Source organism: Lissotriton vulgaris, chromosome 11 (genome assembly GCF_964263255.1).
Source record: "Lissotriton vulgaris chromosome 11, aLisVul1.2, whole genome shotgun sequence".
NCBI classification, from domain to species: domain Eukaryota; kingdom Metazoa; phylum Chordata; class Amphibia; order Caudata; family Salamandridae; genus Lissotriton; species Lissotriton vulgaris.
In genome coordinates, this window is record NC_141699.1 from 328,190,348 (window position 1) to 328,211,171 (window position 20,824).

The window sequence follows — 20,824 nt, forward strand, 5'->3', positions numbered from 1 at the left end:
TTATTGGAGTATATACAAAGGGACAAAGGCTATATGATGCGATATTAGAGCAAATGAAAAATAGACACACATTAGTTTTCATTTACCACAACGTAAATGCAGTGCTTAATTTGAGCTGGTGTTTTTTTTATGACAGCCTGCCATATGGTGGCGCTATCTGTCTAATTTAGAGATGAGCAGAACAGTTGTTCATTCATTCAATGTGCATTAAAACCGGCTAATACCTGCTGCCCAAGTTATTCTTATAACTCTGAGGGTCAGGAATAGTCTGAATTGTCGCATTTGTAGGAGCGTGATGGCCAGTAGTTGTGTTGATACGGTCATATGCGGCGCAGGCAGGCGCTATGGGTGGTGCAAGTTGCAGTGGCCGCCTGACGCGGGACCTAGCACATAGTTTACTAGAAATCAAGCACTGCGTAAATGGGGCAAGGCTACACTCAAAAATACAATCATTAAACCTCAGGCTTGTCTCCATCTCCTATGTGCTGGTCTTGCCTGGAAAAAAGTGCATCACGCATATTCTAAGGATTTGTAACAGGAGGGCATAACTGTGCATCTCTCCACGTTGGTGGCGTATCAGGGCCTCCATGGGTCCTAATGCAAGGAAGGAAATTCTACCCTCTCTGGCCCTTTGGTTTTGTAGTAAGAAGAAGTCACTAATTTGGGTAAAGTGGGCTCTGCCCACTGCGCCTGCTGAACCACTGATAGCTACACCCCTGGCCCACCAGACATGAATGAAGCCTTTTGCTTATCAGCAACTCCTTGCTTAGCAAAACTGTCTTTGTGCAGAATTAATAGTTGGCATTTGCACGGGGTCAAAGGTTGCAGCTGTTTTTCATTTTTATACTGTTGATTAAGAAGTCTAACCACATACAGGTCTAAATGGAAAAGAATAAGATCCAAATAATTGATATTACCAGGAGCGCGACTGTCTAAGAGCTATGGTTTGCCTAATTATTTGTGAAGACTGCATAGAAACTTGTCCTAAAATAGTGGAGGGGGGGAGGTTTGTCAGCTATTGTCCCAGTTTGTTTCAATTGTTGTAGTGGTGGCTGGTAAAGTGGCTGTCTGTTGTGCCGGAACAGCAGTAAAGATCTTACTTCTGCTGCACAAACGCCCATCAGCAACACATGACTCAGAATTATAAGGGGTGCAGTATTAGGCCACCCCACAGGTGCCTGTTTGCACGCTTTTCTTCAGGTGAACCCTGCTCCAGTTCATGCAAACTGCACAGTCATGGTTTGCGCTTGTTAAAACGAAAGAATGCATGTAGCTGTAGCACCTTGTCCCAAATTTCGAAGTCTGCAATTCTATGGTAATTCTGCTGCACCCGGGAAATAGTGCATCCCGTGGTACTTGTATTTACTGAATGTGCAAAAACCACCCGGAATTGTGTAGGACTTACATTTGTTTTGTTTGTAGATTTATATAGCGTCACTTATCACCCATGAGGGTATCCAGGCCCTGGCCATGGGCAGGGGGAGATTAAGTGATTTGCCCAGAATTAAAGGTTGTTGCGCCGACCAATAGCTCGATCCCGGATCCCTAGCTCCAAAGTCGGCAGCTCTGGCCACTGGACCACATCCTCCCCCTCCCTTAAATGCGGTTCTAAAGACTCTGAATGTATCTTAGTTCAAAAGTACGTTTATTGAGGGAGAATGAAAGAAGGATACAACAATATTATAACAATGAAACATTATATATGATAAACAACCTAAAATTGAGAAACAAAGAGAATAAATGTGTAAATTAGCTTAGCATAGCATACAAATGAAAATAACAGTGGTACACATGTAGTCGGTGAACAAAGGATAATTACCATGTATGTCGAGATTAGGATAGAAAATGAGATATGAGATTACAATATGATATGAATATGAGGGAAGTCAAGAAGGTTTAGACACTTCTCGATGTAAAGGGTTCAAAGACCGAGAACGACGTGCACTAGCATCAATAAACAGTGCAATAGGTAGCCATAAATCTGAACGCTTCAATGCCATATGTATCGGATATACAAAGGTTGTGTCCAGTCTATGATTGTAACAGACAACAAACCACCATGCTTGACAAATTGGTGCAATACTTCCATTTCCTGGTTATTTGCTGAAAGGCAACTGCAAGCAACACATCTATTATGTTTACATTAGATTCACAGTTGGCCCAAATAGGGGATACACTTCCTAAGAAAACATGTGAAGCAGAGAGAGGGCAACTGCAGTCAAAAATTGAAGTAATTGGAGTCCATACCTTTTCCCAAAAATTGTGAACAGACTCTGAATGTATATTAAACACTTATGTTTCTGCACTGGTGATATAGGTATGATTAGGTAAGCCAACAGTGTCATTACCAATTGCAAATTTTGCTAAATCACCACCACAAACCTTATAAAATATTTATGCCATCGTGATGACGGTGAATTCCACCTCTGGTTCCATCACTCAAAGCTGGGAAATGTCTCCTTCAGCACGTTCTATTTTAAAATGTGATCAGAAATGGATGAACTCACAAACAGGCAATTATTTCTAAGCTACTGAGCTGCAGTCAGATTACCGGTTTGTGGTTAATAATAAAAAATAATAATTCCTATACGTAAAGCTTGAACATATCACCCTTTAAGGGTTTCAAGGCGCTGGGGCCGTTGGCGAGATTAAGTGAGCTATTGCCCAGAGTCATATGATTCTGAACTGAGCTGCAGCAGATGCCGGGGATCGAACCATGAGCCCGCTCTCCGAGTCAGCTGCTCTGGTCACTGCGCCACACCTCTTACTGTACAAAGATAATGTGTGAGCTTCTAGGGTAACCGAAAACACCCTTCTCAATGCTTTTGAACTATGCTTTTGAACTATGCTCTGGAGAGGTAACAAGCTTTAGGGTACTGGCTTATAATATACTCATAATTATTTGAAATATGGACTTTGCTACTAATATATTATGAATATAAGCTGCACCTTCAGATAATCAGTAATAAACTAATTTGCAATAGTCCTTGACAGGTGTTTCAAATTGCTGTTAAGCATAATTGTCAGTGCAGTACTTGGAATTAAACAGGCTCTGGCAATAATGGTCACATCAGGTCCACGTTATACCAGTGGTGTAAGTGTAGTAAGAAAGCCTGATCCTCTCCACTTAGTCAGAAAGTGTGACAAAAACAATTTAGTCAAATGGTTTATATGACAGCAAATGTTTTCAAATATTTAGAATAAAAAGCCGCAGGATTTACAGGTGGTTCACTTTGGGAGCTTCTTCAGTATTGCAATACTTCCCAGTCTGTGACAATTAAAAGGACCAGACTTTCTCCAAAGAAAGATATCTTTTATGCACCTATTTAAAAGAAATATGTGCCAGATACAAAGATGTTAAAACATTGCATACAGATTAGACAAACATGCAGGACATGAAAGATACAGTACCTTTTCACATGCTATATCCCACTGAGCGGTGTCTTAAGGAATTTCGGGTCCCTGAGCAAGCCATATTTTAGGGACCCCTGTTAAGAACAACTTTGCATTTTATTACTCATTTTCTACTAATTGAAGAAGGAATGGTGCCAAACAAACTCAGAAACGGGTTCGCGCAAAAACCGGATATCAGACTTGTCAGCCTTAGAGTGGTCTCCCCACCCCCCAACGTTTTGCCTTCCTCCTGCATTTGGAATTAGTACTCTGCACTTTAGCACTGCTAACCATGGTGATGTTGGTTTATACCCAATTGGCATATTTTATTCACTTATAAGTCCCTAGTAAAGTGGTATTACATGTACCCAGGGCCTGTAAAGTAAATGCTGCTAGTGGGTCTGCAGCACAGATTGTGTCACCCCCTTAAGTAGCTCTTCAAACATGTCTCAGGACTCCCCTTGCAGAGCCTGAGTGTGCAATTTAACCTGCCATCTTGACCCGGCAAAATAAACCTTTTGGGAGGCCCAATCCTTCCTTTTTTATTATATATAAGTTACCCCTGCGACATCCCCAAGGGCAGGGTGTAGTGTATTTAAAAGGTTGGACATGTACTTTTAATGTTTTCATATCCTCAATTCCTAATTAATAAAACAACGCAATATATTGGCTCCGTCAGGCATTGTTATTCTGTTATAAGGTCAGATATTGTTAATGCAGAACTCCTGACTACCGCAAAGAGTGCGGATGGGGATACTCACACTGGTAGCAAATTCCCTAGTGGAGAGTTTATGTAGCTTAGGGTGGAGAAAGGACTCCCTCTATCGAACACCTCATTAGATTTAAACAAAATCTTTTTCAGAATTTAGCTAGTCAGTCTAGCTTAAATTCAGTAACATCTGCCAATTTAGAAACTTCCATGGTTGATTGATTTGGTGGGGTAACTTCCTGCATTTATGAAAGAGACAAAAATTAGCCCACCCAGAGCTTTGGAACAAAAGGAAATGGCCCAAATAGGTGACGAACAATCTAGGGTCCAACCAGATCAACTGAGAGACATGGGCAACTGATCCAGTATGAAAACCTGACTTAGTCACCTTCTACAAACTAGCTCGCTTCAGTGCAAGTGGGAAAAGAAGGCCCTCATGTGGTCTCTTATATACCTCTCCAAGTATAAAAATCTACCCTTTTTACATCGACTCTGAGGACATTTTTAGGATCAAACTTCTGGGCACAGACCTTATTCCATATTATATTTATAATTGAGAACTCAGGTGTGGTTCCACATAAGATGATTGACCAATTTATTGATCATAGGAATACATTTGCCACTCATGATAGGATGAATATTGCTGGTAACTTCAATGTATCCTATGAGCCTTTGTATGTAGGCTGTTTTTTGGCCTTCGAGAAGGAGGATGAGCTATGGGGGATACCACAAATTGAGATGAGCCCGCCAAGTCATGGTGTTTACTGCTGTGTAGGGCCTGAGAGACTGCAATGGAAGGACTCTATACAATAAAAAAGGAGCCCACACACTCAATTGACTGGGCTCCACGAGTAGAATTGATTTTACATTATGATAGCTCTGCCTATTTGGTCTGATCTCAAGGACATGAGAGTGGTTAATTAATCCGATAGTGATCACAGTGCCCTCCATTGCACCTTAAGTATTTTTGGGGGCTTCTAGTTAGATCCCCATCTTGAGAACTCAAGAGTTAACACACACTAATGATGGAATAAGTATAAAGTGGATCAAAGTAGTATTACAACAAGGACTCCCGGGCCACATGAACAGAGAGTTGATGAAGTCTATTCAGTACCTCAAGACCATGATGACCAGCACCTATGAACCAAAGGCTGTAGCCGAGGCACACCACCATCTTTTTAGAATATTGGGTGAGTGCTTTGTGGCAAGACCTAGTATTAGAGTGAATGCCCCAAAACCCTCTCACACCTGGTATACTAAAGAGTGCACCAGGGCCAAAGAAGACCTTAGGGAGGCCTTGCAGAACGGAGGGCATTCATCTTTAAGAGACAATAAGATATCTTATATTTGAGCATGGAAAAGCACAGAGGGAGTGGGAACACAGGCTTTGGGAGGTTTTATATGAGGCCTCAGTGAAGAGGGATTGTAAGAGGTTCTCGAAACTAATAGCAAATTAAGGGCTTAAAGTCTAGTGGTAGACTTAGTTAGTGCATCAAAGTGGAAACCTGACATGCTCCTTTTGCAGATCTCATGGCTGCTGTATAGCTGGGAATGTAACTGAGAGAAATGTATTCAATCTGGTGGATCACCCTGCAAGCCCATGCCACATACCCTTGGCAGACACCAAGGGAGCAATTACATTAATAGCCCCTGGGAAAGCAACAGGGCCAGATGGGGGTGATTGGTGACTTGTTACTTTCAGATATTTAAAGTTTGACCACGTATATGAACATCTTAGCAAATTCAATAGTAGATGGAATGGAAATCCCAGGAAGCTGGCATGGAGCCGAATTTCTCCCAGTTTATAACAAGGGTCAAAGGGACTTACCATCTATCTATAGATCAGTAAGTTTGATAGAAGTATCCCAAAAAGTTTTCAGCAGACAAATTCTATTTAATTTGAAGGAGTGGATTTAGAGCAATTCGATACTTCCAATTTTTCAGGCAGACTTCAAACAGCATATCAGTATTATAGACCAGGTTTTAGGCTTGTAGTGGTGTGTTGAAAAACAGTGGTCCTCGAAAAGTCCCACTTATACCTGGTCTTCATTGATCTGTATACAGCTTTTGATTTGGTCCCCTGTCCTAAAATGTGGGAGGTTGTTAGACATGGGGTACCCCTTAATCTTCTAGGAGGTATTGTCCACCTTGTTGGACTTGGCCCTTTTTGCAGAGTCATCCCAGAACTTTTTGCCTTCCTCCTGTATTTTTCTGACCTGTTTTTGTTGGTTTTATTACTCTCTGCACTTTACCACTGCTGATCAGTGCTAAAGTGCATGTGCTCTCTCTTGCAAACTAGGTAAAATGGGTCTACACGTCTACACGTGTTTGGCTTATTTAATGTGCCTGTAAGTCCTTTGTACAGTGGTACCTCATTTACCCAGGCCCTATAAATTAAATGCTACTAGGAGTCTTGAATACACAGCTTGCCCCACCCACCGAAGTAGCCTTTCAATCCTGTCTCAGGCCTCTGCCCCTCCAGGGCCTGCGGGTGCAGGTTACTGCCTGATGACGTGGCATGTAAAGTGATTGACATGTATGAAGCCCCCCTTTTACTACATATATGTCATCTCTAAGGTAAGCCACAGCTAGCCCTCTGGGTAGGTAAAAGGTAGGACATGCGCCTTGACTGTGTAGCAGGGTCTGCTAGTGACAAGCAGCCTATTTGGTTTCTCACTGCTGTGATGCTGCCCTCTCATAGGTTTGCATTGGGGATTCCTTGATATGTGATTCAGTGGTAATGTTTTATATGAGAGGGGAGCGTGGTCATGTTTGAAATAGTGGTGATAAATCCTGCTTATTGGTGAAAGTGGATTTATCATTACTATTTTAAAAATGCCACTTTTAGAAGTGGGCATTTCTGTGTGCTTATGTGTCTTTGTGCCCTGCCTGATTGTGTATTCACCATCTGGTTTTGACTGACAGGAGAGAGGGGATGTGCCCAGCCAATTACCCCATTATAGGTACCTTTCCCGCTTTGCAGTGTGTGCCCCCACGCGTTTTGACGTATCTTAGGGCACTTGCCTTGCATTTTTTGGGGGTACTCCCTGGCTACGTGCTGGTTTCACAGTACTAAATTTTCAAGTAGAACCTGGTTATACCATTACCCCTATTTGGAAACTGCTGGCTGTGGTTGAGCTTTCACTAAAGGTACCGTAAGGACCCTAATAGAGGTGTAGGTGCATCTATACCCAATGGTTACTTTAGGCCCTTAATGTGATTCTCATGTAAGATATCTTGAAAAGTCGGTATGTGCCTCATTCAATATAGGTCACAGTGCGTGACTGGAATGTAATGATCAAAGTCATTTTGATCCTTGTAATGACGGGATAATTAGTATCATCTTCAGTTGACTGTATAAAATGTGCACTAATGATATTTCTAGGACGTGTGCAACATATAGGTATTTACTGTATTGCACTGCTTATGGTGTTAAGACCTTTGACTAGTGGCAAAGTGATTTTTGAGCTATGTGATGCCATGACAAGTGCATAGTGACACAGTAATTTTTGTGATTGTGGTCTAATCTGTTTGATGTGTAATACAAATGATATTTTATATAACCTTATTTGGAATCTATTTTTGTGGTGTGCCTAGTGCGTCACTGGTGTGTGTCTATGTGTTGCGCTAACGCTTTACACATTGCCTCTGGGATAAGCATGACTGCTCTGCCAGGCTACCATGGGGATGAGCAGGGTTTATCTTGGGTGTGTAACTCCCTTACCCTGACTAGAGTGGTGGTTTGTGTCTGGCTTATGTGTATACCCTAGCCGGTCCGAGACCCCATTTCTAACATGCCTCCTCCATGAAATGCACAGTTTCTAGCGGGGCCAAAGGGAGAGCTGGCAGATAAAATGTATACCTCTAAGGGTGTACGACAAGGACATGTGATGGCATCTTCTTTATTTTCAATGTACTTGAATGGGGTTGTATCATATCTTAAAGATTGTGTTAATGATGCACCTAAGTTGGCGGGCAGTAGAGTGTCTTTTCTCCTGTTCAGTGGCGACACACTCCTAATTTCAAAGACGCCTCAAGGGTGGCAGATGTTGGTGGACAAATTTGCAGAGCTCTGCAAAACAAAGAGGATTAGTGATCAATCTTGAGAAATCTAAGTTCATGACGATAAACCTGCACCAATCATTTACTGGATCTGTTTAAATATAAGGTGCACCCCTGAAAAGAGTCTTTGACTTTAACTATTTGGGTATCACTCCAATCTATACAAAAGGAGCTTGTGATTCATCCAAATAATGATAGCGTTCCAAGCAGTGCGCTCATATATTGTCCATTCTCTGTGTATCCAATCAAGAAAATCCCAAAGGAGTCTTGTTTAATTGGAAAGCCAATTCCAAATGTATTATTCAATTCAATTTTTCAACACAAAGGTACACTATCCAATTTATCCAGCCAATGGATTCGTCCTACTTGGACATCATCAGGGCTTCTAATATCAAGATAATCATATGACATTAAATTCCATGTCTTGTGCCCATCCTTCTTCTAGTATCAACCTTTGTTTATTGCAAATGTAAATTACGTTCCACGCTTCCTTCTAGCATGTCTCCAACACTGTCCTTCTTTCGTACACCGTGAGACACTCCGTTTGTATAGATTGTAGTTATTGTTGGTGGCCCAATGGCGGTGGCACCACATAAAGTAGAGCGTGATCACAACTTTGAGAATAGGTATCCCAGAACAGACACCTGTGCACACTTTGCTTGCCACCCTCACCGCCATTTTGTGTAGTATTGATTATTTGGGTATCACGTTGACAAAAAGCATGTCTTGGGCGAATCAGATTAAAAAGAGTGCTCTTAGTTTGCCCCACCACGTGGCAGACATTCTTAGACCCTTAAGATCTGCTAGAACTAAATGGATCTCACCGGTCCTAAACGTTTGTAGGGTCAGGGCGGAGGCTAGAACCTTATATGGGTCAGAGATTTGTATCTGTTCGATAATAACTGCCCTTAGCAGAGCTGAAAATTATTTTCTGCGCTCTCTAGTTAATCTTCCAAAAAGTACCCCCCTTGTACCACTGACCTATGGCTTGGGGCTGCAGGTAGTGCATAAAATGGCAAAATTATGCGATCTCCTATTTTGGTGGAGACTTAAAAATGCACCAGCCCTTGTGGAGTATTATTTGGCCCTTTAGGAAGTAACTACTTTGGATAAGTCCTTTTCCATTAAGTGGGTCTTCTACATTAAAACTAGGCTGACAGAAATTGGTTTGGGTACATACTGGGCACAGATCTCCCCTCTCTTGACCAGAGAAAAGCTCAAAGTTACATACTGCAATTGAGTTAATGAGACAGAGCTTTGAAAACACAATGATGGTTCCCTGACAGTGGCCTTTTTAGCATTTAAGCTGCTCTGTGCCTTCGAGCCCTGGATGGGTTTTTTGGAAGCAGCAGGGGATAGATCTCTGTTTCTTAAATTAGGGTATGGCACATTGCCTCTTATGTCATTTTCATCGAAATGGAAGCACCTGGTTGGTGGTCAATCCCACTGGCCTGGTTGCGCCAGTGCTGAGGAGTCCCTCGATTTCTTTTTTCTTTTGTGCCGAGAATATAGAGCTAAGAAAAAAATGGATACTTCCACTATGTAGGCTTCTGGGGTGCAGACAGGAAATGGTGGCTCTACCTCTAAGGTGGGGGAGCATCGCCCCACTGCTTTGAAGCAGTGTAAATAATGGAAAAATAAAATGATAATAACTCAACGTTAATATTATTTTATTTGTTCGTGCTTCAGTCATTTTGGGGAGCGGGGCTGGCGGGGCTGCTCAACTCACAGAGCAGGAGGAGTGGTGGCGGTCTTGGGCCGGCCAAACAGTCATGAGCACCTTGCATGTTCTCCAACCAGGCTGCATTACAGCCTGGGTGGAGAAAATGCCGAGGCTCCCAGTCCCTGGCTGAGCGCCAAACCACGGTATTCAGAGCAATCACAATGCTGCATTGCAGCATTGTGATTGGCTTTGGGGAGCCTGGGTGCATCATGTTCCGGCCAGATTGGAGGCACGACAAAGGAGAGCATTTTCTTTTTTAGACCCATCCCGCCCCTCCACCTGCCCCATCCCCACCCGCCTCCCCAATTCTTGCCGGCCTGCACTGCAGACAGTAAAGTGTGTCCCTTGGGCTGTTGAGCACCGAAACAAATGAAGCTATAGCATGTGCAGTGGCCAAATATTTAAGACAGTGTTGGGCTGTACGGGCAGAGCTTTGGGCCACTGAAGTGTACAATATGAATGAGCATTGGGAGCAGTACTCCAAATGAGTGAGGCCAAAGAATATCTGACTTTAAAGTTCCCTTTGCCAATAACATCAATCAATCAATCAGGGAATTGTAAGCATGCTACTCACCTGTGAGGGTCTCAAGGCTCTGGGGGAGAGGGGGTGCGGTGCTCCATCCAACGAAAAGCCAGGTCTTGAGTATCTTCCTGAAGGTGTTCAGGGAGGGTGTGCGTCTGATGTCTGCTGGTAGCTGATTCTAGGCCTTGGCTGCAATGTGAAAGAACGATCTTCCGCCTCCTCTGGCTCTGTGGATGTGCAGGGTTTCAGCTAGTGCGAGGTTGGATGATCGCAAGTTTCTTTTGGGTCGATGGAAGTTTATTCTGTCATTGAGATATTTGGGTCTGCTGTTGTGCAGGCATTTGTAGGTGTGGGTGAGGATTTTGTAGGTAGCTCACTTCTCCACAGGTAGCCAGTGCAGTCATCGCAAATGTTGGCTGATGTGTTCACGCCAAGGGATGCCGAGGATGAGTCTGGCCACGGTTTGCAGTCTGTTGAGTGCGGGCTTGTTGATGCTGGTGTAGAGTGTGTTGCCATAGTCGAGTTTGCTGGTGATGAGTGTGTGGGTGACTGTTTTTCTTCACGCGGGGGGATCCATTTCAAAGTCTATCTGAGGATGCAGAGTGTTTTGAAACAGCTGGAGGTGAGGGCGTTGACCTGTTGGTTCATGACGAGTGATGAATCGAGTACGATGCTGAGGTTCTTGGCGTGATCTGAGGGGGTAGGGGGCTTCCGAGGGTGGTGGCCACCAGGTGTTGTCTCATGCTGAAGGAGTGGTTTCAAGGACGAGGACTTCAGTCTTCTCAGTGTTAAGTTTTAGGCAGTTGTTAGTCATCCAGACTGCGACTTCTTGCATTCCTTTTTGGAAGTTGAGTTTTGCGGTGGTGGGGTGTTTGGTGAGGGAGAGGATCAGCTAGGTGTCGTCTGCATAGGATACTGTGTTAAGGCTGTGTTCTCAGACAATGTCGGTGAGGGGGGCCATGTAGATGATAAAAAGGGTTGGGCTCAGAGATGACCCCTAAGGTGCTCTGCAGGTGATCTCCGTGGGGGCGGAGAGGAAGTGCGGTAGTCTGATCCTTTGGCTTCTAAAGGAGCGGATCCAATCTAGGGCAGTTCCTTGGATGCTGGCGTTGTGTAGTCTGGCGACTAGTGTGCTGTGAGATACGGTGTCAAAGTCTGTAGACAGGTCAAGGAGGATGAAGGGTGCGGAGTGGCCTTCGCCCAGGAGGATGTGGATGTCGTCTGTGGCGGGGACTAGGGCAGTCTCGGCACTCTGGTTGGCTCGGAATCCGGATTGGGACGGGTCAACTATGGCGTGCTCTTCGATGAATCGTGTCAGTTCCCTGTTGACTGTTTTCTCTGCCACTTTGGCTGCGAAGGGGAGAAGCGAGATGGGCCGGTAGTTTTTGAGGTCCATGGGGTCGAACGTGGGCTTCGTGAGCAGGGGCCTAACATTGGAGGTTACTGCCCTCTCCCTTCCATGATTAGTGTTGTTTTTGGCACTATTATTGCTGCTATGTTCTGCTACACTGCTTAGTGGTTGTCGATACTTATACTTCAATTTTGCTTCTACAGTTTTAAGCATGGGCATTGATGTTTTTGTGTTATTTTATTAGTTTTATATCTAAGATGTATCCCCTAATAGTACTGTGTCTGGATGATTGTATGTTTTATTTTTGATTTATACTTTGCTGCTATTGCGTTGACTAACTTTGACCAATAGAGAAGGATTTGACTAGGTGAGGCCGAGATGTCAAGATCAAGTTAATGCACTGTTAGGAGCACATAGCGGATTTGAAATAAAGTTTTTGTCCTCCTGTACCTTGTTCTTTCTTTTTTCTTCCATTTGGTCTTTGAGCCCCACTCGTTTGTGTCATCTAACTCTAATGCCTTGTTTAGATGTATGTACTATGGTAATGGAATTTACATTTTCTCCGGGCCATTTTTTAATGTTTTTTTAAACACAATGAATTCTGCTAATTTCAAAGTATATTGATGAATTATGAAGTCAGACTACTTGCACTTTGTTGTCTGTGGGCTAGGTTGCAAATGCTCATTTGAAATCCTTTCTGCTTTGGCTTATTACAATTGCTATGCAATCTGTCTCACACTCTGCGAGATTATGAACAATGTATTCTTGCTATTAAGTTGTGTATATTTTGTTTATGTTGTATACTTTTGTGGCCTTTGACCGAATAAAGTTATTTATTGATTTATTTATTTAAATTTTCTGAAGCATGCACATGATGTCCACAGACCCCTTTGACCCTCTTATCATTTGAGGTTCTAGGCAGGCTATACAACTATTCCCTATCCTCAAGGTATCACTACTTCTAAAGGTATCTCATGGATGCCAAGTGTGCCATTACCTCTAACATTGTTCACATTGCTGCTCAGATTATTAATACTGAAACTAACATGCATTGAAGCCATCTCAGACCCCTAACCTACAAGGGTTTCAGTGGGAATGTTAGCTGTTATCAATAATTAGACCTGGTGCTCAGCAATAATCCAAGAACGTAATCAAACAGGGCTCTACTCTTGATTCATGGGAGACAACGACAGCAGGCCCCTCGGAACCGAACAAAAGGTGTACCTTGAGGTCATACAACTCAAATCAGACGCAATTATTAATGTTAACATATTCCAATATTACCAAGTAAGCCCTCCTGCACTATGCATTAACATCAGAGTATCAACTTAAATGTTAATATAGACATCGCTCAAAAATATCGCCCTACACCTGTTACCGATAGAAATCATGTTACCGCTCCTATAAACACACCTGCATGTGTACACTGCAACTGTGTTCATAAAAGATGTTTTTTATTGCCATATATAGGATTCTATTGTGCAGAATAGGCACCAGCACCGTTCAAGTAGTAAAGCGAGGATCAATAGTGAGCAGGATTCCATTTGAGACCATGATCAAGAGACATACAGAAGACCTCATACCTGCCAAGTTGAAGAACAATCTCACGTGTGAGGAGGGGGCGGGGCCTTGAAGGGGGTGGGGCCGCGTGCCGAGAATAACCTGGGAGGCTCTTTTGAACCCCATCCCGCCCTCAGCCTCTACTTCCCCAAAAAAAAAAAAATAAGCAAAATGTTTGCTGAGGCTGGCGCCGATATCCTGGGGTGTTTTCACACCTCTTAGTGGAGGCCGGCCGTTCAAAGCATCGGGAAACAAGTTAGCAAACGACTATTAACAGTGGTTTTTCAGTTTGTTTTCCTGCCATCCCAATGATATCGATTTACAAAAAGGGGGTGGTGATGAACAGAGTGTCTGAGTTAAACAGACCACTCTTACCCAGTCCAAAGATCAGGGCTTGATCCATCACCGTTATTTATCTCACTGCCCCATCCCAGTTCAGAACCTGGCTATATGCAAATCAGTCTGTCCCTGGCCCAGTGCATCATGGGAACAGGGCAGACTAAACTACCAAGCCAATTCTTCACCAGAAAGGAGACAAGCTACCGGGGACCGGTTTCTGGCATTTCAGCCTTCTTCGGCCCGGCTTGCTTGAATCCTGATGGAGCAGTGAGAAAGGGACTCATGTCTGAGTATACCCTGCCACACCTATAGTGGCCAAAAACGATTTACAAAAAGGGGGTGGTGATGAACAGTGTGTCTGAGTTAAACAGACCACTCTTACCCAGTCCAAAGATCAGGGCTTGATCCATCACCGTTATTTATCTCACTGCCCCATCCCAGTTCAGAACCTGGCTATATGAAAATCAGTCTGTCCCTGGCCCAGTGCATCATGGGAACAGGGCAGACTAAACTACCAAGCCAATTCTTCACCAGAAAGGAAACAAGCTACCGGGGACCGGTTTCTGGCATTTCAGCCTTCTTCGGCCCGGCTTGCTTGAATCCTGATGGAGCAGTGAGAAAGGGACTCATGTCTGAGTATACCCTGCCACACCTATAGTGGCCAAAAACGATTTACAAAAAGGGGGTGGTGATGAACAGAGTGTCTGAGTTAAACAGACCACTCTTACCCAGTCCAAAGATCAGGGCTTGATCCATCACCATTATTTATCTCACTGCCCCATCCCAGTTCAGAACCTGGCTATATGCAAATCAGTCTGTCCCTGGCCCAGTGCATCATGGGAACAGGGCAGACTAAACTACCAAGCCAATTCTTCACCAGAAAGGAGACAAGCTACCGGGGACCGGTTTCTGGCATTTCAGCCTTCTTCGGCCCGGCTTGCTTGAATCCTGATGGAGCAGTGAGAAAGGGACTCATGTCTGAGTATACCCTGCCACACCTATAGTGGCCAAAAACGATTTACAAAAAGGGGGTGGTGATGAACAGAGTGTCTGAGTTAAACAGACCACTCTTACCCAGTCCAAAGATCAGGGCTTGATCCATCACCGTTATTTATCTCACTGCCCCATCCCAGTTCAGAACCTGGCTATATGCAAATCAGTCTGTCCCTGGCCCAGTGCATCATGGGAACAGGGCAGACTAAACTACCAAGCCAATTCTTCACCAGAAAGGAGACAAGCTACCGGGGACCGGTTTCTGGCATTTCAGCCTTCTTCGGCCCAGCTTGCTTGAATCCTGATGGAGCAGTGAGAAAGGGACTCATGTCTGAGTATACCCTGCCACACCTATAGTGGCCAAAAACGATTTACAAAAAGGGGGTGGTGATCAACAGAGTGTCTGAGTTAAACAGACCACTCTTACCCAGTCCAAAGATCAGGGCTTGATCCATCACCGTTATTTATCTCACTGCCCCATCCCAGTTCAGAACCTGGCTATATGCAAATCAGTCTGTCCCTGGCCCAGTGCATCATGGGAACAGGGCAGACTAAACTACCAAGCCAATTCTTCACCAGAAAGGAGACAAGCTACCGGGGACCGGTTTCTGGCATTTCAGCCTTCTTCGGCCCGGCTTGCTTGAATCCTGATGGAGCAGTGAGAAAGGGACTCATGTCTGAGTATACCCTGCCACACCTATAGTGGCCAAAAACAATTTACAAAAAGGGGGTGGTGATGAACAGAGTGTCTGAGTTAAACAGACCACTCTTACCCAGTCCAAAGATCAGGGCTTGATCCATCACCGTTATTTATCTCACTGCCCCATCCCAGTTCAGAACCTGGCTATATGCAAATCAGTCTGTCCCTGGCCCAGTGCATCATGGGAACAGGGCAGACTAAACTACCAAGCCAATTCTTCACCAGAAAGGAGACAAGCTACCGGGGACCGGTTTCTGGCATTTCAGCCTTCTTCGGCCCGGCTTGCTTGAATCCTGATGGAGCAGTGAGAAAGGGACTCATGTCTGAGTATACCCTGCCACACCTATAGTGGCCAAAAACGATTTACAAAAAGGGGGTGGTGATGAACAGAGTGTCTGAGTTAAACAGACCACTCTTACCCAGTCCAAAGATCAGGGCTTGATCCATCACCGTTATTTATCTCACTGCCCCATCCCAGTTCAGAACCTGGCTATATGCAAATCAGTCTGTCCTTGGCCCAGTGCATCATGGGAACAGGGCAGACTAAACTACCAAGCCATTTCTTCACCAGAAAAGAGACAAGCTACCGGGGACCGGTTTATGGCATTTCAGCCTTCTTCGGCCCGGCTTGCTTGAATCCTGATGGAGCAGTGAGAAAGGGACTCATGTCTGAGTATACCCTGCCACACCTATAGTGGCCAAAAACGATTTACAAAAAGGGGGTGGTGATGAACAGAGTGTCTGAGTTAAACAGACCACTCTTACCCAGTCCAAAGATCAGGGCTTGATCCATCACCGTTATTTATCTCACTGCCCCATCCCAGTTCAGAACCTGGCTATATGCAAATCAGTCTGTCCCTGGCCCAGTGCATCATGGGAACAGGGCAGACTAAACTACCAAGCCAATTCTTCACCAGAAAGGAGACAAGCTACCGGGGACCGGTTTCTGGCATTTCAGCCTTCTTCGGCCCGGCTTGCTTGAATCCTGATGGAGCAGTGAGAAAGGGACTCATGTCTGAGTATACCCTGCCACACCTATAGTGGCCAAAAACGATTTACAAAAAGGGGGTGGTGATGAACAGAGTGTCTGAGTTAAACAGACCACTCTTACCCAGTCCAAAGATCAGGGCTTGATCCATCACCGTTATTTATCTCACTGCCCCATCCCAGTTCAGAACCTGGCTATATGCAAATCAGTCTGTCCCTGGCCCAGTGCATCATGGGAACAGGTCAGACTAAACTACCAAGCCAATTCTTCACCAGAAAGGAGACAAGCTACCGGGGACCGGTTTCTGGCATTTCAGCCTTCTTCGGCCCGGCTTGCTTGAATCCTGATGGAGCAGTGAGAAAGGGACTCATGTCTGAGTATACCCTGCCACACCTATAGTGGCCAAAAACGATTTACAAAAAGGGGGTGGTGATGAACAGAGTGTCTGAGTTAAACAGACCACTCTTACCCAGTCCAAAGATCAGGGCTTGATCCATCACCGTTATTTATCTCACTGCCCCATCCCAGTTCCTTCCCAGTGTAAGAATTGGCTTTTGTAGTTTGGTTTGCCCTGTTCCCATCATGCACTGGGACAGGAACAGACTAATTTGCATACAGCCAGGTTCTGAAACTGGGATGGTGCAGTGAGCTAAAAAACGGTGTTGGATCTAGCCCTGATCTCTTGACTGGGTGAGAGCTTTCTGCTTAATTCAGAGACTCTGTCCTTCACCACCCCTTGTTGTAAATATTTTTGTCCACCCTAAGCGTGGAAGGGTATTCTCAGATGTGAGACCCTTGCTCATTGCACCATCAGGATTCAAGCAAACCGGGCCGAAGACGGCTGTAATGCCAGAAACCGGTCCCCGGGAGCTTGTTTCCTTCCCAGTGTAAGAATTGGCTTTTGTAGTTTGGTTTGCCCTGTTCCCATCATGCACTGGGACAGGAACAGACTAATTTGCATACAGCCAGGTTCTGAAACTGGGATGGTGCAGTGAGCTAAAAAACGGTGTTGGATCTAGCCCTGATCTCTTGACTGGGTGAGAGCTTTCTGCTTAATTCAGAGACTCTGTCCTTCACCACCCCTTGTTGTAAATATTTTTGTCCACCCTAAGCGTGGAAGGGTATTCTCAGATGTGAGACCCTTGCTCATTGCACCATCAGGATTCAAGCAAACCGGGCCGAAGACGGCTGTAATGCCAGAAACCGGTCCCCGGGAGCTTGTTTCCTTCCCAGTGTAAGAATTGGCTTTTGTAGTTTGGTTTGCCCTGTTCCCATCATGCACTGGGACAGGAACAGACTAATTTGCATACAGCCAGGTTCTGAAACTGGGATGGTGCAGTGAGCTAAAAAACGGTGTTGGATCTAGCCCTGATCTCTTGACTGGGTGAGAGCTTTCTGCTTAATTCAGAGACTCTGTCCTTCACCACCCCTTGTTGTAAATATTTTTGTCCACCCTAAGCGTGGAAGGGTATTCTCAGATGTGAGACCCTTGCTCATTGCACCATCAGGATTCAAGCAAACCGGGCCGAAGACGGCTGTAATGCCAGAAACCGGTCCCCGGGAGCTTGTTTCCTTCCCAGTGTAAGAATTGGCTTTTGTAGTTTGGTTTGCCCTGTTCCCATCATGCACTGGGACAGGAACAGACTAATTTGCATACAGCCAGGTTCTGAAACTGGGATGGTGCAGTGAGCTAAAAAACGGTGTTGGATCTAGCCCTGATCTCTTGACTGGGTGAGAGCTTTCTGCTTAATTCAGAGACTCTGTCCTTCACCACCCCTTGTTGTAAATATTTTTGTCCACCCTAAGCATGGAAGGGTATTCTCAGATGTGAGACCCTTGCTCATTGCACCATCAGGATTCAAGCAAACCGGGCCGAAGACGGCTGTAATGCCAGAAACCGGTCCCCGGGAGCTTGTTTCCTTCCCAGTGTAAGAATTGGCTTTTGTAGTTTGGTTTGCCCTGTTCCCATCATGCACTGGGACAGGAACAGACTAATTTGCATACAGCCAGGTTCTGAAACTGGGATGGTGCAGTGAGCTAAAAAACGGTGTTGGATCTAGCCCTGATCTCTTGACTGGGTGAGAGCTTTCTGCTTAATTCAGAGACTCTGTCCTTCACCACCCCTTGTTGTAAATATTTTTGTCCACCCTAAGCGTGGAAGGGTATTCTCAGATGTGAGACCCTTGCTCATTGCACCATCAGGATTCAAGCAAACCGGGCCGAAGACGGCTGTAATGCCAGAAACCGGTCCCCGGGAGCTTGTTTCCTTCCCAGTGTAAGAATTGGCTTTTGTAGTTTGGTTTGCCCTGTTCCCATCATGCACTGGGACAGGAACAGACTAATTTGCATACAGCCAGGTTCTGAAACTGGGATGGTGCAGTGAGCTAAAAAACGGTGTTGGATCTAGTCCTGATCTCTTGACTGGGTGAGAGCTTTCTGCTTAATTCAGAGACTCTGTCCTTCACCACCCCTTGTTGTAAATATTTTTGTCCACCCTAAGCGTGGAAGGGTATTCTCAGATGTGAGACCCTTGCTCATTGCACCATCAGGATTCAAGCAAACCGGGCCGAAGACGGCTGTAATGCCAGAAACCGGTCCCCGGGAGCTTGTTTCCTTCCCAGTGTAAGAATTGGCTTTTGTAGTTTGGTTTGCCCTGTTCCCATCATGCACTAAGACAGGAACAAACTAATTTGCATACAGCCAGGTTCTGAAACTGGGATGGTGCAGTGAGCTAAAAAACGGTGTTGGATCTAGCCCTGATCTCTTGACTGGGTGAGAGCTTTCTGCTTAATTCAGAGACTCTGTCCTTCACCACCCCTTGTTGTAAATATCCCAATGATATCGGCTCCTCGCCGGGAGACTGTGATGGGAGCCGATATCCTGTGCCACTGGGTGGCACCGTGTGAGTTGGGCGGTACGAAACAGCCTTATTAATTTTTAAAAAACAGATTGATAAGGATAACCAATGAATATTATTAGACACTATAACAAAGGTCTGAGTGGTATGTTATTTTACCGCGGACACTTGAGAGCAACACACTGCTGAAAAATTGAGATGCGCTTTATTTTACATGTTTCTTTAACATAACTCAGAAAAAAATTGTAACACACCAGTATTGATTGGGCGCCAGTCTAACAGCACTGTCGCTATTCTTGAAAAAATTGTTATAAAACACTTTGAGAAGTTACTTTGAATGGACTTGATAATTATGTTTCACTTGCTGAAACTTATGAAGTGTTAAACCGTCATTCTACCTTTCTGACTTTGGCCTGAAAATCCTCTAGTGACAAGACCCGGGGCCATCTGCCGCGCGCCTGCTGTGCAGAGAACCGTGTTCAGGACCGGGCAGCCTACTCTGATGAGGTGCGTCACTGAGCCTGTCCTGTCCTGTGCTAGACAGACGTCAGAAAGCAACATGTCCCCAGGAGACAATCACCTCCTGCCCACTCTCTTTTCATTTACCTAGAATGGCCACAGTGAAAAGAAAATTAATTGAAGGAGTTTGTTGCCACCAAATAGATGACTTGGAGGCAAATTTACATGGCTTTGCCAAGCAAGCAAGTTGTCAGACACTTCCCATGGAGGCGATTGCAGTAGATGCGTTCATACTATCATTTGAACAAAAAGTACATTACATTCTCAAAGTGGATATTTATAATAAGTTTACACGCTCTACTCCTTATCCAACAGCATAATAATGACCATGAAGCACAAAATGCAGGGCTGTTACTTCAAGGGGTGTTTCGGTTGGTACGCCCCACTAATAAATGTATTTTCTGGTAAATCGTTGGGTACAGCTGCTTTCAGTTGGGTTTCGTCCACCTTGATTTTTTTCAAGGCTATATAAGGAAAATGATTCCTGAAGTATGATAATTAGTCTGAGAAAGCCTATCACTCCAGATCTTCGGCCATACTTAATTGAGTACGATCGACCAAAGGACCAAAAACGTTACTGACTGGTTGTATTTTAATTCATTAGGGTGCCATATTGCAAGCTGATTTATTTACGGGTGTTGTGGTAAATATTTAATTACCGTCTTAATTTCTATGCAGGTAAGTACTAAAAATAGAATAACTCAATCGGAAAGAAAGACGCAGAGTCCGTGGTGTTAGAGTTCTTAGGGGTTTTATTCCTTAAAAAGGAATGGTTCTTGAACCGGATATCGTGTTCCTGACACCACTGGGGTTCAGGAAGGGATAGAGCATACTTTATTGACAAGACATAACTTTTATACTTAAAGCATATAATGGATACCAATACAGTAGGCGTAACAGCTGAGAGAAACAAGATAAAAGCACACACGTGTTAGCAATACGTAATCAAAAGGCGTGAACTAGGCGTGAACATAGAGGTGTGTGCTAGAAACGTCACATGAAAGTGTCACAAGTGGGTGGGTACATAGCAGAATCTTGCAATGTCAGCAGAAATCTGAGGTCTGGATGCGCACGCAGCTGCATGACGTGTGATTGACGTGAAGCTGG

General features: G+C 44.6%; 1 protein-coding gene across 2 annotated transcripts in view; it reads left to right on the plus strand.

Moving 5' to 3' along the window:
• The window catches only part of LOC147679712 (reticulon-4 receptor-like), a 783,809-nt gene that overhangs the window by 574,916 nt on the left and 188,069 nt on the right, over positions 1-20,824 (plus strand). The window lies entirely within an intron of this gene.